The sequence below is a fragment of the Chaetura pelagica genome, unplaced genomic scaffold (assembly GCF_000747805.2).
Source record: "Chaetura pelagica isolate M959 unplaced genomic scaffold, ChaPel_1.0 scaffold356, whole genome shotgun sequence".
Taxonomy (NCBI): domain Eukaryota; kingdom Metazoa; phylum Chordata; class Aves; order Apodiformes; family Apodidae; genus Chaetura; species Chaetura pelagica.
In genome coordinates, this window is record NW_009953964.1 from 5,634,969 (window position 1) to 5,645,264 (window position 10,296).

The window sequence follows — 10,296 nt, forward strand, 5'->3', positions numbered from 1 at the left end:
CCCCCTGAACGCCTGCCGCTCCTGGTGGGAATGCCAAGCGGCTTCCAGGTAATAATAAACCGGTTTTGCAAAACACAACAACATCCCCCACCAAAAAACCCCAACCAAACAAAAAACCCCAAAAAAACCCAACCAAACAACAAAACCAAAAGCAATTAACAAAAACCAAAAAGCCAACAATAAAAAAAAAAAGGCAAAATAAAAAAAAGCAAAAAAAAAGAAGGGAAATAATCTTGGACCTGCTTTCATTTCTGCCTCGAAACGCGCGGGTTTGGTGGAGCCGGTTCCTCCTTTCCCACCTTTACATTCTACAAACAGAGGCACCAGGAAAAGGGGCTCCGGGCAGTGGGAGGGGGCCGGGGCTCTGCCCGCTCCCACGGGGCTCCCGGGAAACTCATTCCCGGGCGCAGGATCGGGCCTCGGGATCCTTCTTTTTCTCGGAGCGGGGAAACGATCCCGTGCTCGGTTTCTGGCGGTCTGACGAGGAACGGGTCCGTTCCTCCCAAGGGTCCCGTTTCTTCATCCTCTCTATGAAACTCAAATCCCCAGAGCTCCCGCCGCTTGTTCTGCAGAGCGAAAAACGTTTGGGAAGAAATCCATGCAAAATTAAACTATATGAGAGAGAGAAACTGGCAGAGACACGTGCGGGAAAGTGTTTTCATCACCCTGACGGGCACACAGTTCAGCGAACATAAAACACGATATCTATTCAAGTGTGCAACAAGAAAAAAAGGGTGGAAAGAAACGAAAATCTTCTACAAGTTCTAGATTTTTACGCCTTTTATTTCTTTTCTTTTTCCTGGCTAAAATTTCCAAGTTTCGAAAGTCTTCACAGTAATTTATTTTTAAATTTCAAAGCAAGGTCGCATAAATAAAACAAAATACGCATTTTTTTTAAACCCAATTTCTGCATTAATTTTCGGCCCGTTTTTCAGCGGCAGAGGGAAGAACATCGGTTAAACGGGAACTTGTTTTGTGGTGGTTGGTTTTTTCCTTTCCTTGTAGCCGCAGCAATATTGTAAAAGGGAGAAAGGGCGGAACGGAGGGAGAGGTGCCTCGGTACCTGCCTTCGGTTCTGCCGGGTCTGCTCCGTTCCCCAGCCCAGGCACTCTCTACCTTTTCTATTTGTCAATTAAATAACCAAAAAATTCAAGGGAAATGCATGAAACGTCAACAGCCCTTTTATTTCGCGGATAAGATTTATTTCTTATAGAAATCGGAGAGATTTGGGTTTGGCTGTTGGCGTTTTGTTACGGTTTTGCGCGCGTTTCTCCCGGGCGGTCCCCGGGTGGTTACTCTGGGTTTTAATTGCGCCGTATCTATCGTGCCTGAAGCTAAAATTAGTGAGAGGAGCCGGCGGGAGAGGGGGTCGCGGTGCTTTAGGGAAGGGGAGATCCGTGGGGAGGGAGGGATGAATCCCGAGAAGCTGCCCGGGGGGGAGGCCCAGGCCGGGCAGAGGGAAGGGGTTGGTTGTGTCCTGGCGTCCTGCAGCCGCCGGGATGCTCAGGCTGGGAAGGGCACCCGAGCCTGCCGGGGATGTGGGGGAAGGCAGGAAAATCTGGAACCTATTACCCCGTGGAAAACCCGGTTCTAGATCTTGTTCTTAGGTGTCTCTTGGTCTTGGTTACAGCACGAAACCAGGGTTGGAAAGGGGTGTCTGCAGCCAGGAGGGCAGCGGGTGTCCTTCAGTGCTGGTTTTGTAAGCCAGGGCAGGGGTCCCCAGCCCCTGTTTGCTCAGTCTCCTTGCAGCCCCAGGGCTCTGTGTCTCCAGCGCGATGCAGCTCCAGGGCTACCTGTCCCTCAGGCTGCACTTCCCCGGAGCAGCACCTGCTGCAGCTGGAGGGACGAGGGAGCACAGGGGAGGAGGGAGGGTGCTGCAGGAACATCACTTGGGCCCATCTTTCAGGCCCTGTCTCTCCAGCTCTCTGAGGCAGTGGTTTGAGAAAAGATCTCTGGGGAAGCAGTGCAGTCTTTGGGGCACCTTCACATTGAATGTTAGAGCTGGAGTCAGAAAATATCTCTTCCTCCCACTTCTGTTGTTTTTTGACCCTGTGCTGTGGCAGTTTTAATATGCAGCCCTGATCAGAGCTCAAGAGGATATTTCCTCCTCCAGTGTTTCTCTGGGCAAAGAGGCACCAACAGATTTTTTCCATAATGATGAAAACATCTGGCCGTCTCCGAGCTGTCAGGCTCTGCATTGCTTCTTCCCAGATGCCTTCTCCACTCCAGTCCTGCAGCTGCCCCAGTGCAGCCCCTCTGTGCCCGGGGCACTCGCCTGAGCGATGCACTCCCGACCTCCAGCTCCGGCTGAGAGATACTCCACGCTGTGTCTGCACATGGGGAGTGAAGCCTCTGGGCTCCTCACTGCAATGCTTTGGGTTTGGAAATGCATTTTAGGCACAGCTCACACGGGGAGGTGGAAATCTCTATCCCAAAGTATTTTCTGAGGCTTTTTTTCCTTCAGTGTGTCCAGCAGAAGTTGCTCCCCCCTGCTACTTTCATACATGTAGTTCAGGATTAGCTGCCCTCCTGTTTGGCAGAGTCCATCCTGGAGAGGAGAGGTGCTTTCAGCCAGGGCTCTGGTTCTTCCCAGACTCATTCTGTCAAAACATGCTTTGGTAAAAACATGCCCTTGGTTTTATGTGTGTTAGAGTGGAATTATGCATCTACTTCTAAGAAAAATAAGAAGACAGTAAACTCCAAAAAGAGAAATAAGGAAATATATAAGTGCTGATTCAGTAAGATCCTAAAGTGCTGGTCACATTTTCAATATCTGAACTATGAGGACTCATGCTTTAAGTATCATAACAGAACTGAGGCTCAAACTATGAACTCTATTACATGCTGTGATTTAAAGGAAAAAGTCATGAAACTGAACCACTCCTGGAAAGTGAAAAAAGGTACAATCAAGTGGAATGACTGAAAAAATACTTTCTTAGGCTGCAAGAAAACACTCAAAGATGCATTTGGGTCCAAGCAGTCAGAGCAGCCTGAGCCCTGTCTAGGATGACTTGTAGAATTTCAGTATTTAAAAAGGAAAGGGGGGATGTCCTTTGTTTAATAATATGACTTTACTTAGTCCCAAAGAAGAATAAACAAAGCAAAGCAAAAACCCTAAATGCCTCTAGAGAAAAAGATGTGTTTAACCACAATTCTAAACTATCCTTTTCCTTCTCCCTCTCCACCTTTTAAAAAATGGACAAATAACAGCCAAGCTCAAAACCATTGTGTCATATTCCAGCCTCTCTAGCTTTGTTCTCATTGATGCCAGAGTTCATAAAATAACAATAACATTTACAAAATATGAACCTGATCCAGTAGTTCACAATCAGGCAGTGCTCTGCACTGAAGGTGATGGAAGTTGTGGCAAAATGGAGTGAAAAATGACCATGTATCTCCTGTCTTGGGAACTTAAATTTCATCAGGGGTAAGAAACCTTTGCTGGACTGATTCTTGGCTGTTTGTGCTGGGACTTGAAATGTACTGCAGCAGGAGGCCATGGACTCACCACTGCTGGTGTAACTCTGTGGTGGAGATCTAATGGAAATAGAGTAGATAATTTGCTTAGTTGACTCTCTCTCCTGTTCTTATTCACACCACCTTTATTCCAAATGACTTGTTAGTATTATTGGGATTAAAGTTCCAGGAGGACAAGATGTCCAGTAATACAGATTTCTACTTTACATTTTGATTTGAGTAACTCTGTGTACTTTTAAAATTCTAAGCTCCACCAGCCCTCAAGTAAATCTGCATTTTGAAAAAACCTGTTGTATGACTGGAGTTGCTCTGAATGACTTTTTATATGTATCACACATGAGCAAAAATGAGGCAAAAGATGCTACATCTGCCAACTATGTAGAAAGCATGGGGGAGCTGCTGTTCAGCAGTGTGTTTAGGTTGGTTATATTTAGGTGACAAAAGTGCCTATTTTTGGTAAAAAGACACAAGGTCAAATCTTTTCCTAAATGGAGAGGCATGCTACAATTTCTCAAAGCAAAGATCCCCAGGATTTTTGAGATGCATCATTTTCCAGCCTTGTTCTCCCCTGAAGCTTTCCAGAAAGAGGCCAGGTACCATTTTGGCTCAACTGCTAAGAAGTGCTCAGCAGGAGAAAATAATGGAAATATGGGGCAAGTCTCCATTAGACGGGAGAGCCTTCTCCATCCAGGAGCAGCCTCTGGGTTGTTTGGCTCAGGTCCCTCACTCTGTGGCTAAGTGCCATCTTGCAGGGCCTGCAGCCCTGCCTGGGAGCCCCCATGTCTCCCAGGCTGTGGGTAGAGATGGTGAACACAAGGCTCTTGGTGCTTCCCGGGAGGCTGGGTGTCCTCAGGAGTGCTAATAACATGGGGCATGAAATCAGAAGAAGCCCAAAGCAGAGCAAAATGTCATGCAGCCCACAACAGCCATGTAACTGCCATGCCTTTGTCTAACTAAGGGCAGGTTTTATCTGCGGACATCTAGCAACAGGGATGAGGTGCTGTCTCCAGCTGATGAGCTTGGAAAGCTTTTCTGCATGAACAAGGAACAGGCCAAAAAAAAAAAAAAAAAAAAAAAAAAAGGCTTACTTTACATAAGGGCCTTGGACTGATCATTTGCCAACTGTCCTCCCACTCAGGCAGACCCTTATTTTGGGGTGAGAAAATCTAGTGCAGACAGGTGCTACTTGCATCTGCATCTGCCCAATTTGCAGGCACCAGGACTGTTCTAAAGCTAGAAAAATATGGAGCTCCTCACTTGCTTGCTTTTTGTAGAAGTTAAATCTGTCTAATTATAGTTCTTCAAGTGAACAGTCCATTTGTACAAACTTTCAGTATCCTGCCTACTGCACTTTACAGGGAATACTATCTCAGTCCGCTTTGTATCAGCTCTATCTAGTTTTGGACACCCCATCCTTGGAGTGGGTTTACTTGTATCAGTCGTGCTATTCATTTTACTGATGGGAAAGGCTATCCTTAGGAATGGAAGCTGTTACCTCATCAGAAAGGTGTTAGGTGGGCCTAGCTTTTGATCACTTTATTAACTCAGAGTTGATGGAACCACTGTGACAATTTCATGACCAACGCACCGACGCATCCTGTCAAACCCATCCCTCTCTCCTTTCTGCCATTGAAGTCTTGAGATAAGCAATAGTGAGATGTCTGTCTGGTTGATGGAACTAGCAGTTTCTGGTCTAATCCACGCTGGGCTACAGCATAAGTGTCTACCAAGGATCACAGAGTAGTAGGTTTTATACAATACATGCTGGTGGGTAAATTTAGAGTTGACAACTCCCTTCCACAATTGGAGGACTCAAGGCCAGTCCTATCAGGTGGCAACTGGCTGGAGGAGTATTTATAATCCATTTGCTGACTGGAATTAATATGAATCTGTCATCCCCATACTTGGGAAACCACGTAACCGAGGGCTGATGATGCCAATAGCTGTTGGTGATCTTTTTTGGCAATAGCTGAACGTATTGTTCCCAACTGATTTCAGAAAATAAAGTTGTCACCAAGATAAAGCACTGTCTGCATCCTCTTTTCTCTGAGCTCTGCAGACTTGGAGGAATGGGACATTTGACATGGCCAGTAGATTGTAGTCTGGCTGTGGCTGAAGCACAGCTGGTGGGTCCAAGGAGTTGACAGCTGTCTACAGAGCAAACTCAGACCTTCTTTGCTCTTCTAGTGCAAAGCAGCATCTTGTGCTTCTGCCTGATTTCAACAGGTAATGTGCTCTGTTACCTGTGTCCATGCACATGGCACTGGCATCCTGTTTATTCAGGTGAAATACAGCCTAGGCAGGTTATTCCAAGGAATAGTTTATTATCATTAGTTTCTCTTATTTGGCTTCTCCAACACACTTCTTTGGATTCAGTGGATCCAAATGGTTAAGAGTGCTGTCACAGCAAAGCTAATTAGAGAAGTGGTCTAAACAGAAGGGCAAAATGTTAGTGCTGGGTAAGAGCCACAGGAAGATGCAGGCTGCTTGGGGTCAGGATATCAGAGAAAGGGTTGGTGAACTGCCTTGTATGGAGGACACCAGTACTTGGAACACTTTCCCTGCAGGCAGGTTTAGAGGGAGTCAGGGGAATAGGCACTGCTTTTTGTTTTCTTTTTGAGCATTAAACAGGCTAGGAAATGTTAGGACTGGGAAGGCTCTGTCACAGCCCTGTCATCAGTGTGCTGGGACATTTGGAAAAAAGATCAGAAAACTGGCCTGAAGTTTCCAAGCAGGGACTTAGATTTAATTTCTTACTATTTTCTGCCTATAGACCAGGGAGAACCGGGACCAGGCAGCTGTGGCGCAGGTCGGTAGATGAGACCTTTTTCTCTGTGTCTCCGAGGCCCTGTGTTTGCAGTGATGACTGGGTGGAAAGGGATGCAAATCTTTCCAGTTTGACATACTGCATGCACACCAAGAAAAAACTGTGTTGTAACCCACAGCTTGCTTCACAGCAGATCTTTTCAGTATCTGAATTTGACTTGAAGCCCACGTATGTTTCAGAAGAGAACTATATTCTGCAGCTCTAAATCACATGAACTGCTGGAAGTTGGCACAGATTTGTCCCCAAACAGAAATCAGGGAAAAGGCTTCATTCCAGAAAATCTGTTGCCAGATGGCCATTTTGAGCAGAAGGAAAGGAAAAAAATGTTAAATACTGCTCTGCTCTAAAGAGTGGTTTCATAAATGCAGCTTAATGCACAGTAATGTAATTGGTTGTTCTTTCCAAAGTAGTGTCAAGAGGTGGATGTGTATAATTTATCAATGTGTCTGTTCCCTGAAATGAATGGAAGACATTTTTAAAGCTCTGGACTTTTAATTTTTTTTTCCTATATTGCATCTCTCTGTATTCTTCTTTTCTGCATAAAACACATTTCCATGTTGTACCACTTGCTCTTGATGAGACCATGGGTCCTGCTATTCATCTTGGCTTTTTTTCAGGTACTTATTTCTCTCAGTATTTTTCCTGGCATCACAGTTAATTCCCTGGTTCCTCTCATTCCCTGCTTTTGAAGAGAGAGGCTACCTTTGCCCTTTGCCCGTCTGCTGGTATCTCACCTGTCCCTCACAAGTTTGCTAATGGCCAAGATAACTGGCTCCCTGAGTATCCAAGGATAAAATTCCTCAGGGGCAGCTGATTAGGAAATATCATTCTTATCTATAAACTTTCCAGCGTGTTCTATCCCTGCTCAAAACTGAGCTCCCACGCTGTGCTTGCTATTAGTTGTGGTCACTGTTGATGCTTTTGGTGAAGAGCCAAAATAGTGAGCGCTGAGGCAGCACCCAGGGACCTCGTGCAGCTGCAGTCCCTTTCCTGCACTTTACAAGACTGCGATCAGCGAGTGGTGAAATCCCATTTAGAGGAGCCAAATGAAAAGTCAGCAGCGTGCAAATGTTGATGAATCCAACCTTATACGAGCAATTAAGCTGTTTTCTTTCTGCGCCCGGAGTTCAGCATCTCCCCACCTGCGCGGCGGGGTACCCGGTGGCTGAAGCAGCTGCGGTGCTTTCCCAGCCTCTTGCTTTTTGCAGACGTGTGGCGCAAGGTTGCCTTCCAGTGAACACAGAAAGGTACTGCAGGGAGGAGAGGGTTTGCACTATGGATGTTGGGAAAGACTGAAGCAGATGTGGAAGCTGCACCACTCCCAGCTAGAGCCGGGACACGCAGAGTTCAGAGCACCAGGGAGTCTGTCAGTAGAAAAATAGACAGGAGCAAAAAAACCCAACCCAATAATTTGAGAAGATGTACATAACTTTGGTAATCCCAACCATAATCTGTGGCCTGCACAACCCAAAGAGTTTAGAACAGTTTATACTCCTTTCCCACTGCTGCATACAAATCCGAGAGGTGGCTTTGTGGGAAAAGCTGGTGTTGCCAAAAGGAGGCAGAACTTCTCCTTCAAGAGTCAACACACAATGTGGTGGCTGTTCTCAGTCCTCCTCTGGTTAAGATATCTTGGTTTTTCTTTAATAGAAGTAAGATTTGCTGTGCACTCACACTGCCTGACACAAGGGGGAAATGCAGGGTGCAGGAGGATGAGCTGTGCCCTGTGTCACAGCTCCATGCCACTCCACTTTTCTTTTACTGGAGAATTAAAAAATCTGGTGTGTTGGTGATGGGTAAGTTTGGTCCACTTAGATTATTTTTCTCATTAAAAGATGCAACCAGCTTCAGGGTTAATGACACAAATGGTCTGAGTGTAACTTTCCTGAAAATAGCCTTCTTAAAATTTAATTTCTTTTACTATAAAGGCTCTTGAAATAATCACTTGAATCTTTCTTAAAGTTAATATCAAGTTTCCACCATTTCAGAGCCTATTGGCCATTTTTTTGGTAGTTGAAGTTAATAGGCTTTCTATTTTAAGTACTTGCACCTTCTCTGCTGTTATTCTCAGCGTTATCTGAGAAATCCAGATACTGCCAGGAGAAAACTGTCACATCCTTTGCTCTCCCTGATGGTCTGAAACTGCCTGGGAGACAGCATGGAAGATCTGGGACTGGGGAACAGCATTTTAGAGGTTATGGAGACAAATTAGGCTCCTGCTGCTGCCTTTGTGCAGATGATTCACACTTGTTCCCTTCCCACCATGATGTGGCTGTGCCCGTACTGGGCAGGCTGGTGGCTGTGCTGGGACCAATACCCAAGGGCAGGCTCAAGCAGAGAGTTTAGCAGATAATCTTGGTTGTAGTTGGGTGAAAAGCAGCTGGTGGTGAGAGAGGTAGGCACAAAAGGGGCTGTGAGGGCAGAGGAGTTTTAATAATAGAATATGAATCCTGCAGACTATTCCTGGGCTCATTTGAACCGCAGTGTTGATGCTGGGGTTTGTCTGGGATGCCAAAGGCTATGATTCTCTGTCATTAATCAAATCATTTCATCTAGGGTCTGGTTTGCTCCTGGCTGCAAGTGCAGTCCAGACTGCCGTGTCCTTCAGGTCCACCTTTCCGTGCTGTTGCTGGGAAAGGTGCTTTCCTCCCTCTTGCTGCAAGATGGTGCTGCAGAATAGAGAAATGGTCTCTGAGAGACGCTGGGTCTGAGCAGGGTGTGCACAGGCATCGCTGCTGAAGGCCAGGGCCTTCCTGCAAAGTCTGAGCAGCTCGTGGCTATGAGTGGGTGCAGGAGCTGCTGGCAGCACGGAGGGACCTGGTGGGGCAGGGTGAAGGAAGGTTGGTGAACTCTGACAAGGCAGGGGTGGGCTGTGGGTTGTGCCTGAGCTGCCCTGATTCCTTCTGCCCAGGGAAAACTAACTCACTTATGATCCCTCCATCTCCTGTCCACTGCAGATACAGGGGAGGAATATGGGGTGGGGCAACATGGGTGGAAATTCCTTCTCTGCTTTTGCTGTATTGCTGTGCCTTTTTTCTGCACAGAAAAACAGTTTTGGCTTAGGTATGATGGGCTGGTATGTACCTGTGTGATTAAAATCACTGACATTCTAATGCTTTATATCAAGATGCTAATGTCATCAATTCCAGTCCTGCTCCAGACTGATGTAGGTTGTAGTTATTAACTTGCAGAAATCCTGGGTCACTTTGTGGGACTGCTTGCAGCTAGTTTTTCTGGCTAATGTGCTCTGGTGAGTCCAGCTGCATCAGCTGAAGACATTACTGCCTTCATTTCCCCATCTTGGGTTCTGGTGGGACAGGATGAGCAGCACTTTCAGCCCTCCAGCCCAAGTGCTTATTTTTGGGGGGGCAAATAGACCCTTTTTGGTGGTTTAAGCTGATGTAGCAAACTCCTTTCTGAAGCTCCTGAGATGGAGGTGTGTGCCCTGTGATGCCAGTTTTGCTCCAGGAATGGTGACCATCATTCAGCCACAGCAAAATCCTTTGGGCATCTTAAACTGGTCTGCTGTGGTTGACCAGAGGATGTAGGTCAGAGCCCTAAATACAGCCCTTGCACAGCATTTGTTCTGGTTTTTGCCATACCTGTACACATTTACTGACACAGTTATACAACTTACCATGTGTTTATTCAGATTCTCAGGAAGAGAACTTATTACATAAGAAAATGATGCATAGCACTTTTTTGGTTCCTTCCTTCCTTCCTTCCTTCCTTCCTTCCTTCCTTCCTTCCTTCCTTCCTTCCTTCCTTCCTTCCTTCCTTCCTTCCTTCCTTCCTTCCTTCCTTCCTTCCTTCCTTCCTTCCTTCCCTCCTTCCTTCCCTCCTTCCTTCCCTCCTTCCTTCCCTCCTTCCTTCCCTCCTTCCTTCCCTCCTTCCTTCCCTCCTTCCTTCCCTCCTTCCTTCCTTCCTTCCTTCCTTCCTTCCTTCCTTCCTTCCTTCCTTCCTTCCTTCCTGCCTTCCTTCCTGCCTGCCTT